Raw genomic sequence first — 25781 nt, 5'->3', positions numbered from 1 at the left:
AAACCAGAGACAGATGAATTGTGCAGTTGTCTAACTTCACCAAAGTTGGGCTGCTTTCACACTGCCGTATACTCGTGTGGCCATAGCCGGGGCAAGTATACAGCCGCGCACTGGAGAGAGAAGTGGTGAGCGCTTTCTCACCCCCTTTTGGCTGCACATTGTATGTGCCTGGCTGCACATACAATACGGTGACACGTGTGTTCTTACTGTACAGGTGACATTGGCTGGATATATGTCCCCACAATGCCAGTGTGGAAGAGGCCTTCAGTATTGCTCTATAGCAGTGATGGCAAACCTTTTTTACACTGAGTGCCCAAACTACAACCAAAACCCACATTTTTTTTGCAAAGTGCCAATGCGACAATTTAAGCAGTAACTTATTACTCCCTGCTGTGTCACAGGTTTAAATTGTACAGGCACCTGAGGACACCAATACGATAGAAAGAAGGAGAAGTAGTTTGGATTATCATTGTAGTTTCCTTTTAGGGTCCTGGGCTGCCTGGGACTGCAAGAGAAGTTGAGTCCTGTCTGGTGAACCCTGCCCTGGGGTGATGGCCTGGGTGCCCATATAGTGGGCTCTGAGTGCCACCTCTGGCACCCGTGCCATAGGTTCGCCACCACTGCTCTATAGTGTCCTCCATGCTGCTGCTTCTGTGTGTGAAATGGAGAAAATTAGTTCCTTCTTAATGTATAGGGGACATCACAGCAGATTAGTCTCCAGCCAATGGCTCTGACACTACTAAGAATTACAGAGAGAAATAGTCTGCAAACAGAAAATCTGCTACATAACGCAGGTCATTGGTAGCGGATGCCTCATGTACACAGACATTCGGTGACCTACATGGACAGGTGTTTTTGTGGCAAGTCCATTGCACCCCACCCATCAGTTCAGAAACTTAATGGACCTGTATGAAACTGATGGGAACTGATGTTTGTCAGGTTTACTACTTTCTCTTGGCACTTATTATTTGGCTGGTGCCTCTGCCCCGATTTCTTGCAATTTTTTACAGTCTTGATGACTTGAGGGTGAAGAACCTGAACAAGTCTGTACAACATAGGGGACTGAAACGTTAATATAGCACCAATCCTAAATTTTTAAAGGGAACCTGTCACCATATTTTACCAACACTAAACTTATCAATCCCTCAGGTCGGGGTTGAAATGTACTTTATAGAATTCGCTTTTTTAGGTGAAATCTCAACCGTTGCCTCCCCTATCCAAAATCTCCTCCAAAGTCATGTGACAGTGAGCAGAGAAGTGTCATATTTTGCCTGAGATGAGCCAAGTTTAGTAATAGTCACTTCAGATGCCTCCATCTGCTGCTGGTGTCATATTAGAGATAAGAATCTCATCTTTCAGACCACATCAGTCTTATGTTTCTGAGATACAGACAGATCAGATACTGATCACCTTTAACTTTTCTCTCTCTGTTGGATCAGTCCAGCAACTCTCTTGAATTTTAAGTTACTCGGCTGTAGCCTCAATCATTTTATGGCCGCTCTTGGAACTGAAATTTGTTGTATTGTTATTTTTGTAGGTTTTTGTTCCTCCTCTTCGCTAGAGACTGGATCTTCTGGACTTTTTGTTTTATAAGAATGCTACAGCCTATTCCTGAGCAGTGTGAGCGGACCCCCAGACTATAAAGTATTTAGAGGTGAGTAATCGCTACACGTCTGTTGTGAGAGCAGCATGTGTTATATGTGTTATATGTGTATAGTCAATATGTTGTTACATCACTTATTTATGAGACAGTAGCATGTGGTGTATAGCACTCCCTCCCTGTAAGAGCATCCTCAGTGGTTGTCCACATTAGTCTTTCTTATATAGGAGTATGACATGTCATTTACAGGGGAAACTACTGTATCATCTGCTTCATAATCAATCAATCCACCATAAGTATCCATCCTGATAAACCAGGGGCATTACTCATAGATCCAGGCACCGTGACTGCGGTTATCTTCTTATATTTGTCATCCATGGCCTCTTTCCTTCTAAAATCAACTTTTATAATTATGCTAATAAGCCAGAAGGGCTTTACCAGAGCCCCTCCCTGTGGTAGCTTCATAGGCCGTTACACTGTACAAAAGTACTGGACAGCGTAGCACTCTTCTGTAATGACCTGTTGTTGCTTTATTGCCCCCAATCACCCTAAGTGGTTCCTTTTTTATTACATTTGTTGCTTCCCTCGCCTTCCCCTCTAGATGATTTCATTTATCTTTCGATAAAATGTAATTTCTGCAACAATTCTGACAAATTTTAATTCCTCCCCCCACCCCCATACAATACATCATCACCTTATTCATAATGAGGCCAGGGATGGCCCCTGCACCCGGCATACCCGGGCGGGTGCCAGGGCTCAGAGCTGCTGGAGGGACCCACACGGCCCAATCTTAGTCCCCGGTAGCCTATGTGGGGGCTCAATATAAAATAACCCTTGAGAGGGCTCTTTAGGATGATAAAATAATGAATATTTTGGGGAATGGGACTGTTTAGTTTTAGAATTTTTAATGCTACCACATGAGTTCATGGCAAAGGGGCCCACTGAGTCTCTGTTGCCCAGGGGCCTATTGAAACCTGGAGCCGGCCCTGAATGAGGCAACATGTTATTACGGCGCAGGGTTCAGCTCCCCATCCTGCAGTTGATATGTGGGTGTATCGGAGGATGTTGTAAGTTGAAAAACAGAACAATCGATCATCTTGATGTTTCCATATACAAATGAACCTACCCAGGGCCCTGCCAACACTGGTATGTGATAGATCTTCCCAGCTTCTACCTCCCAGAACCTGGAAGTGGTAACCCATCCTGTCCTCCGCCTGCTGTGTATGAATTTGCTATGTTCTTGCATGTAACATATGGCGGGGCACCGCACATGACATGACATCAGTGTATCACACGTGAATTATTAGGATCCTGTGTTTGTTAATGGGATTTGTATTCATATCAGTTTTACCAATGGAGCGTTCTATACAATCTGTATTATTGATAGGTAGGATCCCCTGCGTTAAAGGGGTCTTCTGGGAATTTTGTATTGACTACTTATCCTAATGTAAGGTCGGTAGGGGTCCCACATCAAGCCCCCACCACCAGAGGCTTGAAGTAGAAGAGGCATACTGGTGCAATTCTATCCCATTCAATTGAGGGGAGAATGAGGCTTAGCTGCAATACCAAGCACAACCACTAAACAATATATGGCACTGTGCTTGGTAAGCATTAAAACTGCAGCACCTTTTTTTTTTTTTTTCACCACTAGATTGGTTGTTTGCTCCCATACCCCCAAAATCTTGCCAAAAATAGTGGGATATCCAGCAACATCACACCTCAGTAGACAGCTGGAAGGCAGTCTGTCAGCAGTTGTGACCATACAACTTATATTGTCCCTGGAGAGATGAGTAATCAGACCTTTGTTTATATTGTTAGTAGCAGCAGAACTGTGAAATATGGATTTATGTGCCAGGTTTGTAGCTTCACCAAGTGCACTAGAGGAGTGTCCTAACACCGCTGTGTTCTGTGCTCTCTGCAGGCAGTGTTGGGCATTGTCAATGGAGATATGTGTAATCACACCTGAATGTATGTAGCAGCAGGACTGTGAAATATGGATTTATATCCCAGAATTGTAGCTTCTTCAAGTGCACTTGTCACATTTCTTAACACTGCATTGCTCTGTGCTCCTTGCAAACAGTGTTTTATTTTATTCATGGAGAGAAGTGCAGTCATACCTTAGTACAAGTTGTCAGTGGCAGCAGAACTGTGAAAAAAATGCATTTATTCCAGGATTGTAGATACCCCCTAGAATTTCCTCACACTCCTGTTCTCTCAGCTCTCCATTGAACTTTCTGCCTTAGGTTAAAGCTATGGTGGGCTTCTGGTAGAAATACTGAGCAGCTAGCTCAGTGCACAGCATAAAATTAAAAATTTTACTATATTTTTTTTATTTGGTTTTGTGCAAGAGAGCCTGACACTAGTGGAAAATGATATCCTTCATAAAGTAGAATAAATAGTCATCGGAGTAGTTTGTTTTGCTAGAAATTGTTTTTATAGTGCGTTGCTAAGGTGGGAAATCTAGTAAAGTGCCTTACCTGGGGCGGTGACAGGTTCAATTACAGTTTACCTTCCACATTGGGGTAATTGCCAATCTATCAAGGAGTGTATGATATCTGTACATACCGTACTGGTGGTATGGAGGCCTGTACAGGCCCATCCTATTAGGGAGCAGATGACTTCTGTTGGTATTATGTTCCATTCGTGAATTGATGAACGTGACACCATCCTGGATCTATATCCATCATTAGACTGATCTCAGCACATAGATATGTTGGCAAAGGGAAGTGATAGGGGTTGTCTGAATTGTATATCATATAGATGCAAGGAGAAGATAATAAAAGTGTAGTCAACGCTCCGTGTTCGTCCGTTTCCAGTACCAGTTGCAGCTTCTTGTCTGTCTACAGACATACATTCAACTCAACAAATGAATGCAGCAGGCATCTGGGGTGTAGAAGACATCACCGGCCTCAACTGCAACCTTCCCACCAATGTCACATGACTGATTGTACTAAGATGCACGGTTTGTCTCCACCGAGGCCTGCTATGAATGGGAGATCACTGTTGACATCATCTGGTGGCTTAAAGGACACCTGTCATCAGGTCTCTGTAACTACTTCTGTCACCTCTACCCGTTGGAGCAGCTCATAGCAGCTCATTAATAATTATAAAATCATCATTTCTTCATTATGTAAATGAGGCTGGTCACATGGTCAGGGGCAGTGATGTCACCCCTGTTCCCCCTCCCCTCTACTCCCCCTGCTCATGTCTGTGTGTAATGTATAGTAAAGCATTGCTGGTGTCTGTGCTGCATCTGCTGACATGCTGCATCCTCCTAATACACATGTGAGACAGACATCAGCTACACAAGTACCTGACATGTTCTGCTATACACATGTGTGAGACACAGACATCAGCTACACAAGTACCTGACATGTTCTGCTATACACATGTGTGAGACACAGACATCAGCTACACAAGTACCTGACATGTTCTGCTATACTATACACTTGTGTGAGACACAGACATCAGCTACACAACTGCCTGACATGTTCTGCTATACACATGTGTGAGACACAGTCATCAGCTACACAAGTGCCTGACATGTTCTGCTATAACATGTGTGAGACACAGACATCAGCTACACAAGTGCCTGACATGTTCTGCTATACACATGTGTGAGACACAGACATCAGCTACACAAGTACCTGACATGTTCTGCTATACACATGTGTGAGACACAGACATCAGCTACACAAGTACCTGACATGTTCTGCTATACACATGTGTGAGACACAGACATCAGCTACACAAGTACCTGACATGTTCTGCTATACACATGTGTGAGACACAGACATCAACTACACAAGTACCTGACATGTTCTGCTATACACATGTGTGAGACACAGACATCAGTTACACAAGTACCTAACATATTCTGCTATAACATGGCTGCCTGGAGCTGTATCTCTACTACACACACACAGGCTGCAGGAGGGGTGGCCACCAGCAAGCACATGGAGCAACCATTACATGGAGCAGCTGTTAGTCAAGCACTGGGGGTATGGCTGTGCCTCCCACTCATGAATAAGCTGGACAGCTTGAATATGCTAATGACTCATTGGACATTTCACAGGTTATTTGCATACAGCTTTACGACCCCATTGCTTAGGTTTACAGGCCTGTAGAGGGACAATGAAGGAATAGAGGCAATGCTCTCTAATGGCAGTTTATGAAAATCTATTTAGTTTAGGGGGTTATTTTGCATGACGGGTTCTCTTTAACCCGTCATAGGGGATGTATGAAGAGGGCTCACCGACCGCGGTTATTGGCGGTGGGGGTTTTGTGCAAAATGCAAAAACCCCCACCGCTAATAACCGCGGTCGGTGCTTGCACCGCGGGCGCCGCCATCTTTTTTCCGTCATCGGGGGGCGGCGATCGGTTACCATGGTAGCCTCAGGTCTTCTTTTGACACGAGGCTACATGGCTTATGCAGGTTCGTTACAATGAGCCAGTGGCTCATTGTAATGTATGACCTGCAAAAATGCCATATATTGCAATACTGTAGTATTGCAGTATATGGTAGGAGCGATCTGACCATCTAGGGTTAATGTACCCTAGATGGTCTAGAAAATAGTGAAAAAAAAAAGTTTAAAAAATAAAAAAAATTAATAAAATATTAAAAGTTCAAATCACCCCCCTTTCCCTAGAACGGATATAAAACATAATAAACAGTAAAAATCACAGACATATTAGGTATTGCCGCGTCCCAAAATGCCCGATCTATCAAAATATAAAACCGGTTACGGCCAGCGGTGACCTCCGAGGCAGGAAATGGCGCCCAAATGTCCGAAATGCGACTTTTACACCTTTTTACATAACATAAAAAATGAAATAAAAAATTATCAAAATGTCGCACAGACCTCAAAATGGTAGCAATGAAAACGTCGCCTCATTTTGCAAAAAATGACCCCTCGCACATTTCCGTGCGCCAAAGTATGAAAAAGTTATTAGCGTCAGAAGATGGCAAAAAATGTTTTTTCTTTTTTGTACACATTCGTTTAATTTTTGAAAATGTATTAAAACACAATAAAACCTATATAAATCTGGTATCACCGCGATCGCACCGAACCAAAGAATAAAGTAGGCGTGTTATTTGGAGCGAAGAGTGAAAGTCGTAAAAACTGAGCCCACAAGAACGTGACGCACGTGACTTTTTTTTTTCAATTTTTCCACATTTGGAATTTTTTTTCAGCTTCGCAGTACACGGCATGTTAAAATAAATAACATCACAGGAAAGTAAAATTTGTTACGCACAAAATAAGCCCTCACACAGGTCTGTGCACGTAGAAATGAAAAAGTTATGGATTTTTGAAGTTGGAGAACGAGAAATTGGCCGAAAAACCCTGCGTCCTTAAGGGGTTAAAGAATCCGGGAAACTGGTGGGGACTTTTCAAAACACCAGTCCCCAAACAAAAGTGAGAAACAAAACATTCTCGACACAGATCCCAATACTTGCCAACTTTTAAAGAAAGGTCTTCTGAATCCCATGCCCTACGTCATTGTGACTACCCAATGTCATCAACTACACCTACAATAAGACCATCCCCTTTAGTCATCAGGACCTCCTCCTGTCATTAACAAGTCCCTTCTGTTTCCTTGCCTCAGTAGCTCTTTCAGTGGTCCAAGAGGCCATTGGCCATTGATTTGGCCACCATTCTTCTCATGCGTAAGGCCATCCAGAACTCCTCCTTTTTTTTTCTCCCGTAGAAACTAGTAGAATTTCCAACCATTTCAATGCTTGAAGAGTTCTCCACTGATTCGGGAAGCCCCCCAGATGTTTCTGGAGAGTTGGCAGGTACGAGGTTGACTCCTCACAGGTCCACCACCATTCTCCACTTCCTGACCATCTCCACAAACAAGAAAAGACACTCAGGACACCACTGCACACATTATTGATAGGGTGAAGGGTAAACTATTGCCAGACTGCTCTGATGATGACAAATGCAACATGCCACGCTCCCCTATTTCTTCTGACCTCCTCTAGCGTCTAATGTGTACGGCATCCGGACCTCCTCCTTTCCTTTCTCTAGTAGCAACAAGTACATTTGCAAATGTTTTCAGTGGCTGAAGAGATCTGCACGGATTCTGGAGACCTTCACAATGTTTCTGGAGAGCTGGCAGGAATGATGTTGACTCCATACAGGTCCATGACCTTTCTTTACTTCTAGGCCTTCTCCTCACACATGAAATGGCATTCAAGACACCACTGGATACGTTCTCTATAGGGTGAAAGCCAAACTGTTGCCAGACTTCTCTGATGACGACATCTACCAATGTCTACACCACAGGTGTTCTACCAGTCTCACCAAGGTCACAGCTTTAGCTAAAGTTCTTCCAATGTGTAAGGCCATCTGGACCTCATCCTTTTCTTTCTCCAGTAGCAACTAGTAGATTTACCACCTATTTTAATGGTTAAAGGGATCTTCACTGATTCTGGAGACCTCCCAGATGCTTGGCAGGTATGATGCTGACACTATACAGGTCCACCACCACCCTCCGCTTCTTGGCCTATGCACGACGGCATACGCTCTCAATAGCGAAAAGTATAAACCATTGCCAGTGTTCTCTGATGATGACATACCCAACGTGCCAGGCCCCTCTTTTCTCTACCTACATCTACATCATAGATCACAGCTTTGGCCAACGTTCTTCTAACATTTAAGTCAACTTTAAAGGGCCTGACCACATCGGGTTGGTGGAGGTCCACCAAGCAACTTTGTTCTATGTGTGGTGGCTGAGGTTAGCTTTCCTTTCACTTCAACGATATTGAGAACCGATCCTATGGATAGCTTAACAATATGAATTTGCTGATAAACCCCTTTAAGTTATTTTGCGTCATCTTCAGCCCTCATCCTCTTCGCTATGCCCTCCAGGTATCCCTACTATCGTCCCATCAATAGCTTGATTGTCACCACACTGCATCATGGACTGGAATGTCCTGAAGTTCTACCGTTGATCATTCATCTGATAGAAATATTTTAGTTTGAAGCTACGTTCCCCTGGAAACCTCGTCAATGTTTATCACTGCTTATTTAAGATTGGGCCTTGTGATGATTGATGAACAAAACTACCACAGATTCTTTGTACTTTTCACCTTCTTATTTCCTGATACATGGGGTTTGAAGGTTTCGTGTATACTCTGGATGCCGCAAGTTAAATCTTATGATTCCTGTATGTAATGAGGATATGGATTTTTTTGGACTCTATATTGATGGAGAAAGGTCTAGAGAGGAGACCAACTCAATACCAAACATCCTTTAGTTGGCCCAGGCTCTGAGAACGAAATGGTTCTCTAAGATCAACCAGATGCGTCCATTAATGCCTTAGTACAGTGATGGCAAACCTTTTCAAGATCAAGTGCCCAAAATGTGACCCAAAACGCATTAACTTTTCCTAAAGTGTCAACATCGCAGTAACATAACTGCCTGACTGCCCTAATACCTTTCAAACACGGTAGGCCCCCTGAACAGGAAGAATCATGGGGGTCTGGAGCAAGTTCCTTAATAGCTCTAAATCGATCCTAATCACACCTTCTCACTTTTCCTACAGTCTAAGATGGGTCTCTTTAAAATTAGGCAGACTGCCTGAGACTGTAGGAAGATGCCATGTCTGGCAAACTCTGTGCCTGGGAAAGGTCTCTGAGTGCCACCCCTGGCACCCGTGCCATAGGTTCGCCACCACTGCCTTAGTAGATCAATCAGAAGACAACCCATCGGTTGGATCCAAGAAAGGCCAGACCTACCATGGGCACTGTTATATGGAGACGTGGGTCCTTCAAGTCCCACCGATAATCCTTCAGATTTGATCCATCGGAAGGTGCATTTATCTATAACATGATGATTATTCCGCCTTCAGGTAGGGAGGTAATCACACTGCATATCTTTCAGAGCTTCATCTCCATGCCAGGCAGGAACCAACCTTATAAAAGGGGTCAGTAAGGGTTCAGTGACGACTTGTTAAAACATGTTTATGTAAGAGATCTTGATGTGCCGCCACCCTGCGATGTCAGAGCCTGTCAGTAGCGGTTGTGACAGCTGGAAGGTCCTATAGAACCTGCTACGGCAGATGTAAACATCCTATAAACCCCATGTCCATCATCCTGGTATTATCCCTCCTGTACAAGCCACGCTTTGTTCTTTAGTTTCTGTCAAGGTAGAATGATGAAACCCATGGGTTGCTATATATATAACATATGTACACAGACCCATATTTACATGCCTCTTACCCGTCAGTCTTTGCATGTAAAGTACCTTTCCGTGCTTCATTATTTTTGCTACAAACAATATAAAGTCACTTGTGGTTTATTCAAACCCTCTATAAACCAATGTATCCAGTAATAAACAATCGCATACAGAAGACTTTTGGTACATAGACATTCTATGAATTCAATTTTTTGTACATGGTCAATGGGGCATTTAAAAGGAACCTGGCCCCCAAACCAAATGTCCTATTTAATTTTCTGTAGCGAGTTGCAGACTGCAACACCCATTTCCTCCTCTGGTAAACTCACCCCCTGCTTCCCCCTGCACACACCACCTGCTAAAAACAGCCCACTACATACAAACAACACTGGAATCAAGCCTACTAAATATATACAGTATCAGAACCAAGCTTACTACATAGATATAATAGTCATCTATGTAACAATCTTGGCTCTGATAACATTACATAGATACAGGACCAGAACCTAAATGACTACATATATACGTTACCAGAATCAAGACTACTAAATAGATACAGCACCAGAAACAAGATTATTACATAAACATAGTACTGGAACCAAGATTCCTATATAGATGTCACAAGAACCAATATTACGACATAGATACAGCACCAGAAACAAGATTATTACATAGATATAGTCCTGGATTCCTATATAGATGTCACAAGAACCAAGCTTACTACATAGATACAGGAACAGCACTAAGATTACTACATAGATACCTTATATAAAAATAAATCTTTAATCGTAATTTTTTTTATTTAAATGGCGCCATCATCATATACTGCAGCATGATTACATTTCAGATTAATAACATGGGCACATGAGTCAATAGGAGTAAGGGTCTTGCTCACAAGAGCTCACTATCTATGAATTAATAGAAGTAAAACCTACTTTCCTGGAAACCAAGTACCAACACACCATGGTAAAGATGTCCACATATAGAGACCCACTAACTATACTTACAGCTTCATGTCAGCTTCTTCCAGCCATAATGCGTCTTTGCAGATTCAGGAGCACAAAAAAAATCTGCTCCACATTCTTCACCCCAAACTTAATACTCTTCTCTTACTCCCTAGCGAACTATTTTATGCCTATATAGAAATAATGCCTCCACATTAACCAATATTTCAAAAGTACCCCTTCAGTAACCTATATAGTAACAGGGCCCACCTATTGTAGATAATGTAACCACAGGGGCCCCCAGTAGCTACAGGATCGGGCTGTTGGGCCCTTTCCACACGTCCCCATAGACAGCTATGGTACGTGCTCACGGTATGATGTGCACACATGTGAGCCACCGTACCCTGCACGGGAAATATATATTGCATGCATGTTTATGGCTGGGCAACATGACTCGCTATGGAGAGAGCTGCTCACCCCTCCTCCTCTCCAGCGGAGTAGCCTCAGTGTGGAAGTCTGATCCTGATGATAGCAATCTGTGCAGTGCCATCAAATACACCATAGGCGGGAAGTGTCCTCCACTGCTGCAGCTTCCTGCTGCAATAGGTCACCTGACCAGAGTACCAATGGGTTGTACTGATTAAGTCCAGATGGTCACATGACGTTCTATCACGGCCCTGAGTTGCAGCCGTGAAGAAACTTTCAAGCTGCCTTAGAGGGTAGAAAAGTCTCATGCTTATTAATACGCATGAGACTTTTTTTCAAAGCGTAAAATTACATGTACCAGCGTCTATGATGCTTGTACAAACGACTTCTGCCCAAAAATGAGGATTAGAAAAAAGTTATAGTAAAGTTTAATAAAATAAAGAAACAAAAATAGACATAGAGAGGAAAAAAAAAAAATAATAATACAAGTTACTGGGGTTAAATCTCATGTGTTGCATCCATTACTATGATCACTATGATTACAGACATGTGAAGTGCAATCATCCCGTGTTGTGACACCTCCACAGTCTTCCTCTTGACGTTCGGCCGTCACCTCTGCGCACAGTTATACTTTCTAATGCGCGGCAATGTAGAAAAGCCGGTTCCTGAACAGGTCACAGCGTCGGCACGACACACCTCTAAACCCACAACAAGAACCCCATTATAGGGGCATCCTACTGTGACACGAGTGTGACCTTCCTGATACACAATGTATGGGAACCTGGAGCCTCTGTGGGTGGAGCTCTTCTATATCCACCCTATTGTACTATCAACAACAATTATATTGTCAGCGATACATTTGTTATTGTTTTACGTGAAGAATAAAGGTCACAAACGGCTCTTCTGGTATTAAGGACTTTGCTACCGATTGTGGTGACTGATGGCCGGTTCATGTCAATATATGATCATCACTCAATCAGTACATGAAAACAAAGAACTTGATCCTCCTCGATCCGTTAGTTTGGAGCCACATCCAACCATCAGGTCCTATATCTCTTATAAATGACCACTAGTAGACTGACACAACATTGTGAAGATTCATATTGTAGTCAGTCCCCGTATGGGTCTCCATAGCTTCCTGTAGATGCACGGGTTTGGCTATGCTACCAACTTAGCCCATTAGAAAGGATTGGGTTATTTAAGGCACCTTCCTCCATGGGAGGGTGCCTGAGCAATACAGTTACCCAAGTGTTACTAAGTCCATTAGCAGAGTTTGGGCCTGACAGTGCAGGGAGCCATGGAGAGCCTGCACTCCCAGATCCTACCCTGCTAACGGGTTTTCAACCCAGCTGGCCAATCAGAATGAAACCTGGGTTGTAAAATTGTCCTTAGTGTTACTAGGTCCTTTAATGGAGACCTGTTGAAGGGCATCTACCACCAGGATGAAGGACTGTATGCAAATGAGCCTGAGGGGCTCCAGGTGTTAATGGAACCCTTCAGGGCTCATTTCCATAGTGCAAGGAGCCATAGCCTCCATAGCAGCCTGCACTCTCAAGTTCTACCTCCTGCTATCCATTTTTGTAACCCAGAAGTAACCTGGATTGTTCAATGCATCTTTCTCCATAGGGAGGTGCCTGAGCAGTAAGGTATTAAGTACCCTAGAGATAGGTTGTTAAATTCACCTCCATGGGAAGGTGCCCAAGCCATAAGGTTCCAGGTACCTTAATCAAGTCCTTCAACGGAGATAAGACCTGAACCTCGTAGTGCAGGTAACCATAGAAAGCCTCCATAGCAGCCTCGGTTCTCAGGTGCTACCTCTACTAACGATTTTTCAACCCAGTTAGCCAATCAGAATGAACCATGGGCTTCATTAACCCACCTTTCTCCCTGGGAAGGTGCCTGAGTATTAAGGTTCCTAGTACTCCACTGGTTTAATTTCTCCATCTGCCCAATTTATGACATATTCAATTTAATCCTCTACAGACCTGATCCTCCTGCCCTGACATCTCACTAAATATAACTCCCCTGCTTATTCATATCTAGCCATGATCCACCTGGATCATCAGCATTAAACTAAGACTACATCTAGTGACCTAGACATTCCCTGAAGTTCAGATTCTCATATGGGGGGGTTAAAGGAGCAACGCCAAGAATTACTTGACAGAACCTGACAAAAAATACATTTGCCTGCTGTCCTCTCACACAGTGGGTAGTGCTCCTGCACAGTGTAACAGCCTGTGAAGCTACTGCACGGTTAGGCTCTGGTAACACTCCCAGGTGCTCTTCAAACTCATTAGCATAATTTCGAGAGTTGATTTTATAAGGAAGGATGCCATGGATAACAAAGAAGAAGAAGAAGATACCACAGTCCCGGTGCCTGGATCTATGAGTAAGTGTCCCTGGTTTATCAGGATGGATTTCCCTTAATAAATGATGGTGCTCTGGTCATTTGCAAAATTTTAAAAGCATTGAAAATCTGCTACTGCATATTTAGTTTACCGACCCGTTTTTTGGTCGCAATTTTTGGCGCCCACTTAGACCTGGTCTATGGAGTTCTTTTTCACCTTAATGAATGTGGAGACATTCTAAATTTTTTTTTTTTTTTTGGGCACCACTAACTTGCCACTGAAAATTATAGCACGTTTCTGGCCCCTCAATACATCTGCCTGCCAATGTATCTAAAATGCCCAATTTTTTTTTTGTTTGCACTGCTAAACCTACAGATGAAGTTTTTGTTTTCGTCTTGTTGACCTCAGTTTACATTTTTGCTGCTTTGTGCTGACTCTGGTGACGATGAGTGACAGCAGATACTACAGTGTCATTTCCAGGTCTTACAAAAGCTCTGAGCGAAACTCAAATATTTTTGCATTTGCTATTTCTGAAATGTTTTGATCTTTTCTGTAACAATTCGCCAGATTACTGGACACATCCTCCACATATAGCCATAATTACTCAAAGCGGTATTGCTACGAAGACAAGATTTTTAAATATACTCAGGATAACAAAATAACACATTCTCTCCTTTACTGTTATCAACAAAAATGCAGCATTACACAGGTATAAGTCCAACCTGTCTCTATCGGTGCTGGTGTTACCTGACTATGGTGAGGCAGGGCAGATACTTCTCATGAATAGCTTCTCCTCTCTGCACACTACAGTGCTCTCTGCCTCCTGCCTCCCCCTTCCCCCTCTGCATTACAAGACCAGCTCATTCACAGGCATGTCTTGTGGGTAAGAAGTGTGCAGAGTTTACTTTACAACCTACATATAAGATAAGGTCTTTATCCAGGGGAGGGAGGCATATAACCGATCTGACACTGTGGGGCACATTTACTTACCTGGTCCTGTCGTGATCCCTGATCCAGTCTGTACTGTGACAAGGATGAAGTACCGCACGATTCATCAAGATTGTGCGCCCGATATATCTTCTTCCCGGTGAGTGCATGTCTTGCGACACAATTTGAATTCCCGCGATTAGTCCAAATCAGTCTGATCGTCCAACAGCCAACAATGAAAGTCAGCGCCAATGTTAAATGCGGTGCAAATCAGAAATAGTCAGGAAACCCGGTGGAAATGCGGTGTGTGGGCCCTTAGTAAATGTGCCCCTGTGTGTGTGTGTTATAACTGAGATGAAGCAGAGCTGACAGTGTAATTGTGTGTAATATGAATCTCATCGTCTCTGATCTGTCTCATCTTTCTTTCTATGTGTCAGATACTAGTAAATGTTCAGAAGCTAAATAAAAGTGTATATAAACCTGGACCCTGATAGTCTAAGCGCATTGTCAGCACACAGCATCTCACAGCACAGAGGGATCATAATTAGAGATGAGCGAACACTAAAATGCTCGGGTACTCGTTATTCGAGACGAACTTTTCCCGATGCTCGAGTGCTCGTCTCGAATAACGAACCCCATTGAAGTCAATGGGAGACTCGAGCATTTTTCAAGGGGACCAAGGCTCTGCACAGGGAAGCTTGGCCAAACACCTGGGAACCTCAGAAAAGGATGGAAACACCACGGAAATGGACAGGAAACAGCAGGGGCAGCATGCATGGATGCCTCTGAGGCTGCTTAATCGCACCATTATGCCAAAATTATGGGCAACAGCATGGCCATGACAGAGTGACAGAATGAAGCTAGATAGTATCTAAAACATGCAATAATTGACCCTGACACTATAGGGGACGGCATGCAGAGGCAGCGGCAGCAGGCTAGAGAGTGTCATGGCGACATACCCTAAATGGACTCAGGCTTCAAACCAATGGGTGGCAGAGAGGAACCAAAGGAGGTGAGCAAGAAGTGCTCAAATAATATCGGTACATGATAAAAGTTTGCCAGTATATTTTGTGGATTACACAGCAGGGTGGCGACAAAGTTAACATGGAAGCCATGAAAACAACCCAAAATTCTGCCTGACACAGCTCGTTTGATAAGGGGACCATGTATGGAGGCAGTGAACTAGTAGTAGATTAAAGGTGCTGCAGTTAAAACTATGTTAGTTGGATCTTGGCATGGAGCTGGCGCTCCGCTGCCAGACGAGCTTTCGCCAATCCAAGCCCCTGTCTCTAGGCTACTCCCCAAACAGCACTTTTGTATAAGATCAAGTGTAGTAGCGTTCTTATAAGTTTAGGATATGCCGGGTGAGGGGAATGTAAACAGATGCGCAAGAAGCGCATGATGCGCATGGAGCTGGCGCTCCGCTGCCAGGCGAGCTTTCGCAAATCCAAGCCCCTGTCTCTAGGCTACTCCCCAAACAGCACTTTTGTATAAGATCAAGTGTAGTAGCGTTCTTATAAGTTTAGGATATGGCGGGTGAGGGGAATGTAAACAGATGCGCAAGAAGCGCTGAAATAATATCCCTAAATGGTAAAAGTTTGCAAGTATATTTTGTGGATTACACAGCAGGGTGGCGACAAAGTTAACAACTTTGATGTGGAATGCCCTGTAATAGCTCTTGGGCGGTGTGCCTTTTATCGCCTAGGCTCAGCAGTTTCAGCACCGCCTGCTGTCGCTTAGCGACGGCACTGCTGCTGTGCCTAGAGCTACCGACTGATGGCGCCATGCCCACGGATGGTAATTCGGAGGAGGAGGAGGTGGAGGAGGGGTGGGAGGAGGAGGAGGCATAGTAGGCCTGAAACACCTGGACCGAGGTAGGCCCCGCAATCCTCGGCGTCGGCAGTATATGACCAGCCCCAGGGTCAGACTCGGTCCCAGCCTCCACCAAGTTAACCCAATGTGCCGTCAGCGATATATAGTGGCCCTGCCCGGCAGCACTCGTCCACGTGTCCGTGGTCAGGTGGACCTTGTCAGAAACGGCGTTGGTCAGGGCACGGATGATGTTGTCTGACACGTGCTGGTGCAGGGCTGGGACGGCACATCGGGAAAAGTAGTGGCGGCTGGGGACCGAATACCGAGGGGCGGCCGCCGCCATGAGGTTGCGAAAGGCCTCGGTCTCTACTAGCCTATAGGGCAGCATCTCCAGGCTAAGCAATCTGGAGATGTGCACATTAAGGGCTTGGGCGTGCGGGTGGGTTGCACTATATTTGCGTTTCCGCTCCAGCGTCTGGGGTATGGAGAGCTGAACGCTGGTGGATGCTGTGGAGGATCGTGGAGGCGACGATGGGGTTTTTGGGCCAGGGTCCTGGGCAGGGGGCTGACTAGCAGCTGACACAGGGGAAGGAGCAGTGGTGTGCACGGCCGGAGGTGAACGGGCTTGTTGCCACTGAGTGGGGTGCTTAGCATTCATATGCCTGCGCATACTGGTGGTAGTTAAGCTAGTAGTGGTGGAACCCCTGCTGAGCCTGGTTTGGCAAATGTTGCACACCACAGTCCGTCGGTCATCCGGTGTTTCCTTAAAGAACCTCCACACTTCTGAAGATCTAGCCCTCGCCGCAAGAGCCCTCACCACGGGAGCTTCACTAGTTGACAGTGGCGCTGATGCACCAGCTCTGGCCCTGCCTCTCCGTCTGGCCCCACCACTGCCTCTTCCAACCTGTTCAGGTCGAGGACTCTCCTCCGTCTCAGAAGCACTGTGTTCACCCGGCCTCTCAACCCAGCTTGGGTCTGTCACCTCATCATCCTCCGATCCCTCAGTCTGCTCCCCCCTCGGACTTCCTGCCCTGACAACAACTTCCCCACTGTCTGACAACCGTGTCTCCTCATCGTCGGACACCTCTTTACACACTTCCACTACGTCAAGAAGGTCATCATCACCCACAGACTGTGACTGGTGGAAAACCTGGGCATCGGAAAATTGCTCAGCAGCAACCGGACAAGTGGTTTGTGACTGTGGGAAGGGTCCAGAAAACAGTTCCTCAGAGTATGCCGGTTCAAATGGCAAATTTTCCTGGGAGGGGGCAGACTGGGGGGGAGGAGGCTGAGGTGCAGGAGCTGGAGGAGTGGGGATTTCGGTGACATGGGTGGACTGCGTGGAAGACTGACTGGTGGTGGACAAATTGCTCGAAGCATTGTCAGCAATCCACGACATCACCTGTTCGCACTGTTCTGGCCTCAACAGTGCTCTACCACGAGTCCCAGTAACTTCAGACATGAACCTAGGGAGTGTAGCTCTGCGGCGTTCCCCTGCTCCCTCATCAGCAGGTGGTGTCTCACCCCGCCCAGGACCACGGCCTCTGACCCCTGCAGTAGTTGGACGCCCACGTCCCCGCCCTCGTCCTCTACCCCTAGCCCTGGGGTTAAACATTTTTAAAATGAGAGTTATAACTTTTTTTTTTTTTTTACTTTTTTTTGTTTTGTTTTTTTTTTTTGTGTGTTTTTTGTTTTTTTTTGTGTTTTTTGTTTTTTTTTGAGTTTTTAGAACCAAACAATCCTATCCTATTGCTATGGCTATTTTCTAGCCAAGTATCAAAGGAAGCACACTACTATGCCAGATGAGATGACACTGAGTTAGTGCCTAATAGAAATCCAACCCCTACTGAATTTTCCCACTTCAGCCTTTGCTATGGATATGTGCGCCACTAAGCGCAGAACACAGCGGTCGCAAGTCTCACTACAAATTGCTCAGAATTGGCAAGTACATGCACTGCAGAAACTACAGCCACCAGCAGATCAACCAGAAATCAAATATATAGAACGCTACTGTAGGCTTCAAGAAGCTGTTTGTATTCTCCTATGGCTATTTTCTAGCCAAGTATCAAAGGAAGCACACTACTATGCCAGATGAGATGACACTGAGTTATTGCCTAATAGAAATCCAACCCCTACTGAATTTTGCCACTTCAGCCTTTGCTATGGATATGTGTGCCACTAAGAGCTAAACACAACGGTAGCAAGTCCCCCTGCTAATTCCTCACAAAATGGTAAAAGATGCAAATTAAAATAAAAAAAGTAGAACGTTATTGTAGCCCTAAGAAGGGCTGTTGGGTTCTTTGAGAATCACTCCTGCCTAACAGTAAGCTAATAGAACACCCTAACGCTTTCCCTGACCAGCAGCAGCTCTCTCCCTAGCGGCATCCAGACACAGAATGATCCGAGCAGCGCGGCCAGCGGCTAGTCTATCCCAGGGTCACCTGATCTGGCCAGCCAACCACTGCTATCGACGTGTAAGGGTACCATGTCATGCTGGGTGGAGTGCAGAGTCTCCTGGCTTGTGATTGGCTCTGTTTCTGGCCGCCAAAAAGCAAAACGGCGGGAGCTGCCATTTTCTCGAGCGGGCGAAGTATTCGTCCGAGTAACGAGCAGTTTCGAGTACCCTAATGCTCGACCGAGCATCAAGCTCGGACGAGCATGTTCGCTCATCTCTAATCATAATGTGTCTGCTTAGAGAGTCCCCGCTCACACTCTGGAATCTTACACTGACCATCACTGAGTGATAGGAGCTAAAACAGCAATAACACTGAGTAATATTGTAAAGTAAGGGGGTAAAAATATCTTTATTGTGTAAACATCACTAGGGGGTTATAATGTGAACACTTTCTTTCATAGAAAAACCCCTTTAATCTCCTAATTTTTGGGAATTTTGTGGATCCAAGTTTCAGGAAGTTTTTTTTTTTTACTTTACAATTTGGTCCATGAAATTCAAGGGTTCATTTGTCAATCTTTTGAATTTTTACTTTTGGATCTGAGGAACAACCTTGAATATTTGTGGAGTTATCAAACCAACCAACTGGGGTAAAACCAGTGGCGGATTAACCCCTTAGTGACCAAGCTCATTTGTGCCTTCATGACCTAGATCTATTTCTCAAAACCTGCATATATAATAATAATAATAATTCTTTATTTATATAGCGCACACAGATTCCGCAGCGCTGCACAGAGTTTGCCAAATAAGTCCCTGTCCCCAGTGGGGCTCACAATCTAATCAACCTACCAGTATGTTTTATGGAGTGTGGGAGGAAACCGGAGGAAACCCACGCAAACACAGAGAGAACATACAAACTCATTCACTTTATCCTGTTATAACTTTAGAACACTTTAAATCACCCAGTTTGTTTTGAAACCGTTTTTTCATGACGTGTCATACATCAAGTGAGTGGGAAATTCGGGTTGATATATTTAGCATTTATTTATGAAAAAAAGATGAACTTGGTAAACTTTTTGAAAAAAATTGTTATTTTCAAAATTCTAAATGTTCTATTTTTCAAACTGATAGTTTCACTACCCAAACTAGTTACTTACTAACATGCTTTGTGTTTTCGTCATTTTATATGTGTTCTTTTGTTTTATTACGATGCTGGAAAGTTCACAGCATTTTTTTTTTTTTTTCAAACGTTCAAGAAAATTTTTGAATCCGTTACTTTAGGGACCATTTCATTTCTATAGAAGTTTTGGAAGTTCTGGTAATAGAAACCCCCCCCCCCCCACATATCGCCCCGTTCTATTAATTTCATCCCTCAAAATATTCATAACAACAACAACAGCTCGTTAACCCTTAATATATTTTACAGAAATTCAAACAAAATGAAAGTTTGATTTGTAATGTACAGGCGGTCCCCTACTTAAGGACACCCGACTTACAAACAACCCCTAGTTACAGACAGACCCCTCTGACCTCTGGTGACCTCTCTGGATGTTACTATAGTCCCAGGCTGCAATGATCAGCTGTAATGTGTCTGTAATGAAGCTTTATTGATAATCCTTGCTCCCATTACTGCAAAATATTTTGAAACCCCAATTGTCTCTGGGGCCAAATTTTTTTTGTCTGGATCTACAATTATAAAATACACAGTTTTGACTTACATACAAATTCAACTTAAGAACAAACCTCCGGAGCCTATCTTGTACGTAACCCGGGGACTGCCTGTACTAATTTTTATAATTAATACTAATTAATAATTAATATAATTAAGTAATATAATTAATTTAGCCCTAGAATTTACCCCCATACCGTAACTTTTTATCATGTGGTATCGGGGGGCATTTTAACCCCTTGTTGCTGATGGAAATTTTTCTATTTTACTTTCTGTTTATTGTTCCCCATGTTCAAAAATCAATACAGTCAGTCCCCGGGTTACGTACAAGATCGGGTCCGGAGGTTTGTTCTTAAGTTGAATTTGTATGTAAGTCGAAACTGTATATTTTATAATTGTAGATCCAGACAAAAATTTTTTGCCCCAGTGACAATTGGAATTTAAACATTTTTTGCTGTAATGGGACCAAGGATTATCAATAAAGCTTCATTACAGACACCTTACAGCTGATTATTGCAGTCTGGGACTATAGTAACATCCAGAGAGGTCACCAGAGGTCAGAGGGGTCTGTCTGTAACTATGGGTTGTCTGTAAGTCGGGTGTCCTTAAGTAGGGGACCGCCTGTAACTTTTTATATATTTTTCCCTGTTCAGAGCTGTATAAGGGCTTATTTTCTGCCAAACAAAATAACAATAACATTCAAAATGCAGTAAAATTGACAAGAAATAGGTTTTATTAGGTGTTAATAGATTTAAAAATTTTTTTTTTAAAAAAAAGACCTTTCGTACAAACAAAAAAAAAAGTTTATTTTTCTGTATTCTGTCGCCAATTACGTTTTCATACTTTCGGTGTACGGAGCTGTGTGTGGTGTCATTTTTTTCCAGGATGAGCTGACCTTTCCATTGCTACAATTTTGGGGACTTTTTTAATTCACATTTTTATGTGTTCCAAAATGGCATAAATAATGGGAATTTGGACATTTTGGGTGCTTTTCTGTTTCAGGGCCCAGAAATAACAGTGTTTATATTTTTATAGATAGGTATCAGCGAGTCCCAAAATTCCCAAATATGTTGTGTATAAAATTATATATTGTTTTATATGTGGGACATATAATATGGGACATTTTGGGACCCCTGGTTTTTATGATGTGTGATCACTGATCAGCAAGTTAGTACTTATCCTGTGGAAAGGGCCTAAGTTGTGTACGTGGGAAAACCCCCCTTTAATTAAAGGGGTTGTCCGAGTCCTTGAAAAAAAAACTAAAAGTGGCCGGGAGAGGGCTGCTTAAGAAAAATAAAGTCCTACTTACCTTCCGGTGCCCCCCGGTATCCAGCGCTGCTGTCACTCCGGTCCAGGCGCCATGTAAACTCAGCTTCCAGCCGGACCCGACAACCTTCCGTCCCCCATATATAATGCTGTGTATAGGGACGGATAGGCGTGCCCGGCCGGCCGGAAACTGAGTCCAGCGCTGCTCCGGCGGCCATGTTTGTTTACATGGCGCCCGGACCGGAGTCACAGCACCGGAATTAGGACTTTATTTTTTTTAAGCAGCCCTCTCCCGGCCACTTTTAGTTTTTTTTTCAAGAACTCGGACAACCCCTTTAATTTGATTTGGAATTTTTATTTATTTTTACTTTTTTTTTTTTCTTTATTGTTTCTACTGCAATGTACACAAACAAGTGATTTATTGCAGTAGATTCGTAATGACTTCATGGGGTGCCAGTAGGAGGTGGGAGGGAGACCCCTTCCTCAAGAGGTACATAGATACTGTAGCATTGACCACAAGATTTACGGGGTTAAGAAGTCTGGATTGGAAATTATTCCGATCCGGACTGTTAGAGCATTAAAATGTCATGTGTTCTCGAAGCTGCATCTTCTTCCTTGAATCTTAGGAACATCAAAGATTTTAGTCAAATGTTTCAGTGCTCGTCTCTTACAGCAGCTCGGCCCCTACAGAAATGTCACTAAGCTCAGAATTACAAGATTAAAAGATCATCAAAGTTCAAAAGTAAAAGATTTGGTCATAAAATGCGCAGGGATTACTGTTATTATCTCAAATAACCTGCTGCCGTGAGAAGTGCAGGAAAGATTAAAGTCAAGGGAAGCCTTAGGCTCTGCAGCACATCGCAACAGAACAGGACGCAGCACATTGTACACAATGGCAGCAGCTCAGCCGTCATACAGGCACCTGCCGAGATAACACGTAAGCTTGTTAATGTATGATCTCTACTTCCCATGATGCCTTCCTTCCTGTCCACCCACACAACTCCTGCCCATCACTTAGCACAGCAGCTGCGTAACCCAACACTAAGTGCGGGATATGAGCGATGGCCATTCATCGAAACCACACGCGACATCACATGTGACGAGGGAGCCGGATGTGGAATCGCTCAGCAGGTTCAACACGGATATGTACAGGCACCAGAATGTTTTTGTCCTGACCAGTGTCGGACTGGCCCACCAGAGTACAAGAGGATCCTCCGGTGGGCCCCAACTGTAACCCAATATTGACCCCCAACTGGTGACAACAAACTTTGAATGTTACTGCTAAGGCCGTGTAGGTCCCCATAGACTCCTATGGCACCGAGTGGCGGCACAGTGATCCCCCCCCCCCCCCCCCGTGTTTACAGCCGTGCATTGCTATGGAGAGGCTACGGCTGTGTGAAAGGAGCTGAAGGTGGATGGACATGGGCCCAGGCAACCCCAGTCCAACATAAGTGGATACAGTAATGCCGCACATCCTTCACTTATCACCACCACTGCCTCAGTGCAAGTAGCAACAGGCCCTGAAGTGGTCACAGGAAGTTCTATCTACTGCAACAATGTTTCACTGTGTATCCAGGGAATCTACAACACCCCCCCCCCCTATCATCTATAAACAGCAATCAACACATTCTGCATCTCGCAAACAATTTTATACTAGCAGACAGTCTCAGCCTTATCCAGAATTTTGAAGAAATTTGAAGGCTATATATAAATTAAGTAGTTTGTGCACGGAGCCTCTCACTGATCTATGCCCCCGTTTGTAAAGGAAACTGGCTGTCATTATAATCTGATCTGCAGGCAGCATGTTATAGAGCAGAAGGAGCAAAGCAGATTGTACATAGTGTCCTATCTGCAGGCAGCATGTTATAGAGCAGAAGGAGCAAAGCAGATTGTACATAGTGTCCTATCTGCAGGCAGCATGTTATAGAGCAGGAGGAGCTGAGCAGATTGTACATAGTGTCCTATTTACAGGCAGCATGTTATAGAGCAGAAGGAGCTGAGCAGATTGTACATAGTGTCCTATCTGCAGGCAGCATGTTATAGAGCAGAAGGAGCTGAGTATATAGTACATAGTGTCCTATCTGCAGGCAGCATGTTATAGAGCAGGAGGAGCTGAGTAGATTGTATATAGTGTCCTATCTGCAGGCAGCATGTTATAGAGCAGGAGGAGCTGAGTAGATTGTATATAGTGTCTTATTTACAGGCAGCATGTTATAGAGCAGGTGGAGCTGAGCAGATTGTACATGGTGTCCTATCTGCAGGCAGCATGTTATAGAGCAGGAAGAGCCGAGCAGATTGTACATGGAGTCCTATCTGCAGGCAGCATGTTATAGAGCAGGAGGAGCTGAGCAGATTGTACTTAGTGTCCTATCTGCAGGCAGCATGTTATAGAGCAGGAGGAGCTGTTTCTTTTTTCATAATGCTACTTTGCCATCCTAGCATCTCATCATCTTTGTCCCCCATGAGGATAACAGGAGGCATATCAGAATACTGAGGTTTGGTGCAGTCACATCTGAGTTGTTGTGAAATATTAATAAGAGAATTATTTTGGGTGGAGTGATCCTTTCTAGAGATACATTTGTAGTCATGTACCAGGATATTTGTGAAGGGGTATTTTTTTATTTGATATAATAAAGTCCTGGTCCCTCTGTATACTGCCATATGGTGCATCGTTATTATGCCGTATTCTCACCTTCTAAAACAACACCTAATAGAACAGGATGGGCTGTAGGATCAGTCTGACTCCTTGATCTCTCCTCCTTTATGACAACCTTTTGTGAGATTTCACTTTGCGGGGGATGGTTTCTACTATTTGCAGCACGTTGCAAAATTAAACTGGGGATAATGTAACCTCCAGGGGTCACGCTGGGCAGTGAACTGCAGTCATGACCTCTCCAAGAACTCACTGCTTTGTTTTGTTCATGATACATTTTTTCAGTATTCTGTTTTGAGGGCTTGTTTTTTTGTAGGATCAGTTTAGTTTTTCGGTGGCACCACTTTGGGTACATATATATTATATATTATATTATTATTATAAATTATGTTATGGGATGGAGCAATAAAATGTCCCCTGTGTTACCCTGGGAGGGGTCTCACATAGATGATTGATGTCATTGTGCCCTGAGAGTACATTATAGTCAGCGCTGTGGCTCCTGCTCTATGTCAGCAGGTAGGAAATGAGTAATGATGCGTCACACAGGAGAAAGCAGCGGGTATTACGTTGTGGAGCTCGCTCGGCCAGATCTGTCATCAGCTGTTATATATGATGTCCTGAACATTATGTAACGTGACAGAGCAGTTCCTGTGGTAGAAGACAGGGGGCGTGTGGGGTCATTATTATAAAGGGCTACAGTAAGAGGGTCATTATTATGAGGGGTTACAGGAAGGGGGTCAATATTTTTAGAGGCTACTGTAAGCGTTGAGATTATTAGGGGCCATGGGAAGGGTTATTATTAGTAGAAACTGCAGTAAGAGGGTCACTATTAATAGGGGCTTCTGTCTGTAGCCCCTCCTAAAGTGGACCCTCTTACTTTAGCCCCTACTAATTATAACTCTCACATCCTAATAATAATATTGACTCTCTTCCTGTACCCACTACAAATAATGACCCTCTTAGTGTAGCCTCATACACATTGTATATTGGCCTTCTCACTACCAGCCTGACATTGAGTGGCTTGTTCAATGCAAAGTTAGTTGGTAAAAAAAGTTAGTCATCCTTTTCTATATATTAATAAACTTAACGATGGTATTATTCTTATATCTGTTATTCATGGCCTTCTTCCTTTTAAAATCAAGTTAATGAGACAAAAGGTCTCACTGGGTGTTACCAGAGCCCCTCTGTGCTGTAGTTTTACAGGCTGTTACACTGTTTCCCCCTCAGAACTTCCCTCTGCATCTGCCAGCTGTAATTCCCAACAGTGGGAGGGGGAAGTGCTCCTGCACAGTGTAACACCCTGTGAAGCGACAGCACAAAGCAGCTCTGGTAACAACTATCCTGCCCCACCACGTCCTGCTGCTGGTAGATTACACAGGCAGAGAGTTAGGAGGGACAGAGCAGGGGGGGGGGGGGTGAGACATGTTCTGCTCATTGTAACAGCATGTGAATCTGCAGCACTGAGGGATTTATGGAAACACCAAAAATCAAAGAGGTTTTCCATTTTACTAATGCTGACAATCCACTAGACCATATGTAGACCCCTTTGCATAGGATAAAT

This window comes from Engystomops pustulosus, chromosome 5 (genome assembly GCF_040894005.1).
Source record: "Engystomops pustulosus chromosome 5, aEngPut4.maternal, whole genome shotgun sequence".
In the NCBI taxonomy this organism is placed as follows: Eukaryota; Metazoa; Chordata; class Amphibia; order Anura; family Leptodactylidae; genus Engystomops; species Engystomops pustulosus.
This window is presented reverse-complemented; position numbering follows the sequence as displayed.